This window comes from Lepus europaeus, chromosome 16, assembly GCF_033115175.1.
Source record: "Lepus europaeus isolate LE1 chromosome 16, mLepTim1.pri, whole genome shotgun sequence".
NCBI lineage: Eukaryota > Metazoa > Chordata > Mammalia > Lagomorpha > Leporidae > Lepus > Lepus europaeus.
This window is the reverse complement of record NC_084842.1, coordinates 10560716-10564906: the sequence shown is the minus strand read 5'-3', so window position 1 is coordinate 10564906 and position 4191 is coordinate 10560716. Positions and strand designations below refer to the sequence as shown.

General features: G+C 45.6%; 1 pseudogene; it reads right to left on the bottom strand.

Annotated features, from left to right (window-relative positions):
* Positions 1 to 3259: 3259 nt before the first annotated feature.
* LOC133775487 (prefoldin subunit 1-like) lies at positions 3260 to 3582 on the bottom strand (annotated as a pseudogene).
* Positions 3583 to 4191: the final 609 nt, after the last annotated feature.

Genomic DNA, 4191 nt, shown 5'->3' with positions numbered 1-4191 from the left:
TTAGAATCACCCCATTTTTCATACAGATTCATAGGATGTTAGTGACTGCTGTCAGCTCCCAGTGCAGTGGAAGGTCAGCCCAAGATTTCTTCCATATTTCACTCTACTCTGGATTGTTCTATCAGTTGTCTTTTCAGGTGAGCCTAAGGTCAAAAAGATAACTCGATGGCTATTCTTCCATTTCCTAAATATAATTAAGCCATGAGGCTTACTAGAAATTGCTATTAGTGGGTCCATTTTCTGTCATCTTAATAGCTAAATACCATAAGATTAAATCACTGCCTTTACTGTATTTGTAAAATGACCAGTAATAGACAAATAAATGAAAATGCTGCATACAGAACACTTACGAAAGGGGAAAGTAAATTATCCAGTATATATATAGGGAAATTTTTTTTATTTTATAAAGTAAAAAAAAATACATAGGTATATCCCTTTTGTTAAAAAAAAATCACCAATTTGGTAAACTGAATCATAACGATCTTTTGGACACAGATATAGTAAAACTTGTCTTCTCATGCATTAGAGGCACAATATAAACTAAAAAAATTACAAGGTAACTTGGCAATATGTATTGAAATCATTAAAGGTATACGTTTTTTCCTGCAGAGGGCCTAGGATGAGTAATGGTCTAGCAGAAATAAGCAGAGCAAATTCCCACATCTTGGTTATGATACCATTCTCTAGTTAAATAAATTAAGGATTCTTGGAGAAATTATTTATTATAGGACCAGGCAGGGAAAATATAAGAAGTCTGGAGTATCTTGCATCATGCTAGGAAGGAAGAAAGGAAAAACAGAAAGTGTAGGAGTTAAACCAAGAGAGTGGGGACAAAGTTAGAACGATACGAGAAGCAAATAAGTAAAGATGCATTGGATTATAATTCTCCCAAATAAAATAAATGTCATGGATCCAGGTTGATGACCAATTAAACACTCATCCAACGCAGAAGAGGAAATCTCTTATAGAAGAATTCCCAGCAGGACGTGCAGCTCTCACTCATCTTAGAAGGGGCTGCTTAATTCTTCAACCCCTGAGTGTTGACTGGACTTAGTGACTTACTTCCAAAGAATAAAGCATAGGGAAAATGATACAACAGAATCACCTGGAAGGATGGTTCTAATCTGAGTGATGGCCCCACTCCCATACTTTCTTACTCAATATTTCTGGGGGAGGAAAGAAGGGAGAGTTTGCCTACTAACCAGTCCTCAGGTTGTCAGTGTTCAGGAAACCGAGGTTTGAGAAACTGACATATGCAAATATCTACTAAAAGAATGTTTATTGTTGTCATTATCTTTTGGATTGTATGATTTTTATTGTATTTTCTTATTTTTCAAGTCTTTAAAAATTATCAAATGTTTAGAATTTTCTATAATACATATGTGCTACTTTGTAATAATAGAAAAATACGATTTCAGTGGAAAATGTAATCCTTTCTGACATAATGTTCTTAATGAGATTTTTTGTCTTCAAGAGGAAAGATTAAGGTGCAGGAAATGCTGCTTTTTGAAAATTAATATTCATGACCAGTGCCATGGCTCTCTAGGCTAATCCTCCACCTGAGGCACCGGCACCCTGGGTTCTAGTTCCGGTCAGGGCGCTGGATTCTGTCCCGGTTGCTCCTCTTCCAGTCCAGCTCTCTGCTGTGGCCTGGGAGTACAGTGGAGGATGGCCCAAGTGCTTGGGCCCTGCACCCCATGGGAGACCAGGAGAAGCACCTGGCTCCTGGCTTCAGATCAGTGCAGCACGCCGGCCGCAAGGCACTGGTCATAGCAGCTACTTTGGGGGGTGAACCAACGGAAAAAGGAAGACCTATCTCTCTGTCTCTCTCACTAACTCTACCTGTCAAAAAGAAAGAAAGAAAGAAAGAAAGAAAGAAAGAAAGAAAGAAAGAAAGAAAGAAAGAAAGAAAGGAAGGAAGGAAGGAAGGAAGGAAGGAAGGAAGGAAGGAAGGAAGGAAGGAAGGAAGGAAGAAAGAAAGAAAGAAAGAAAGAAAGAAAGAAAGAAAGAAAGAAAGAAAGAAAGAAAGAAAGAAAGAGAGAGAGAGAGAAAGAAAGAAAGAAAGAAAGAGAAAGAAGGAGAAAATTAATATTCAGGTGCTGTGGCATAGTGGGTAAAGCCACCGCCTACAGTGCCAGCATCCCATATGGACACCGGTTTGAGACCAGGCTGCTCCACTTCCAATCCAGCTCCCTGCTGTGGCCTGGGAGGGCAGTGGAGGATGGCCCAAGTCCTTTGGGCCCTGCACCTGCGTGGGAGGCTGGAAGAAGCTCCTGGCTTCTGGGTTCAGATAGGCACAGCTCTGGCCATTGTGGCCAGCTGGAGAGTGAACCAGCAGAAGGAAGTCCTCTTTCTCTGCCTCTGCTTCTCTGTAACTTTGCCTTTCAAGTAAAATATTTTTAAAAAAATTAAAATTAATATTCAGGGTGAGTATTAAGGCCCAGCAGATTAGGTCACTTCTTGGGATGCTTGGCTCTGAGTCTGGCCTCTGCTTCTGATCCAACTTTTAAATTGAGTTTCAAATATTTATTATCTCTGCTTTTGATGTAATTTGAAAATTCGCAGAGTTTAATTTTTGGTAATGGCTGTGTTTCACAACTGGCTTGCAACAAAATACCTGAAATTCGAATCATTGGCCCTTCACACATCACGACTGCCCGTGAGCCTGGAGGATTTCGTGTCCCCTCCTAGACATTGTCCAACAGCACAGCCTGGGAGCTGCTGCTTACTGGGGGGCTTTGTTGCAATCTGAGGGAGGAAGTGGGACAGGAATCTCCAGGCAGGCTGCCCTGGAGGAGCCACTGGAGGGGGGAGGGTATTGAAAATCCAGGAGGGGAAGTGAGGAGGGCGGGGCCCATTCCCCAAGGAGAGAAAGGCTTCAGTGTGGAGGGAAAAGCAGCTGAGGTGGAGACAGCCACGGCCGCTCCGTGCTCTGCTCTCAGGCCTTGGCTAGAGACCAGCGGGCTCAGTGGAGGGGACAGATGCCTTTGGCTGACCAGTGTGCTTATGGTGGACCCCTATTCCCTCTCCCAGGAATTCAGGAGTCATTCTCAGGAGCAAGGAGGGGCCTGGACAGGGTGGACACAGGGAGGACTCTGAAAGGGGTGCAGGTGATGTAGAAAATGTGGGGTTGCTAGGCCATGAAGATGAACTGTCCATCAGGGCGGGGGGGGGGGGGTCCTGTTCCCCTGCACTGGCCCCTCCGCCCTTGCTAGGAGTGGAAGGATCAGGAGGAGGAGCATCCCTCAGAGGGTCCTACTCAGCCCTTCGTGCCCTCCGCTTTTGTGACGCTCCGCTCCGGGTAGGATTTTTTTCTGTTCTAGTTCTTTAAGTTTTTCTTCTGCTATTTTCTGCTTCTCTAGCAGCTGATCGTGAATTACCTCCTTGGACTGCACAATGAACATTCTCCCTATGCCTTCATACATGTTAGTCCCATCTACCAGAGTCGTGATTTCTGAAAGATGTGCATGTTTTTTCGTTCTGTCCAGTTGTTCATTGGTATGTCTGCAAGGTTCATCTTCTGCTGAGTGTCAGTAACTTTGGCTTGAATGCCTTCAACACCAGATCCACAGGGGCCGCCATCTTGGTGCACACTTCATGCCTGCACAGTCTCTGCTCCAGCTTTTTTTTTTTTTTTTGACAGGCAGAGTGGATAGTGAGAGAGAGAGAGAGAGAAAGGTCTTCCTTTTGCCGTTGGTTCACCCTCCAATGGCTGCTGCGACAGCGCGCTGCTGCCGGCGCACCGCGCTGATCCAATGGCAGGAGCCAGGTGCTTCTCCTGGTCTCCCATGGGGTTCAGGGCCCACGCACTTGGGCCATCCTCCACTGCACTCCCTGGCCACAGCAGAGAGCTGGCCTGGAAGAGGGGCAACCGGGACAGAATCCAGCGCCCCGACCGGGACTAGAACCTGGTGTGCCGGCAGCCTAGTGAGCTGCGGCGCCAGCCTCTGCTCCAGCTTTTTGCTAATGTGTCCCTTGTGAGGCAGTAGGTGATGGGTCAGTGTTGGGTTCCTGCCTCCCAAGTAGGAGATCCAGATGGAGTTCCTGTCTCCTTACTCCTGGAATTGACCTGACGAAAGCCTGGCTGTTGTGGTCATTTGGGAGATAAATCTCTCCACCCCACCCCAGCCCCCAGTCTCTCAGGTTCTCTCTCTCTCTGTCCCTTTGCCTTTCAACTAAATAAGTAAATGT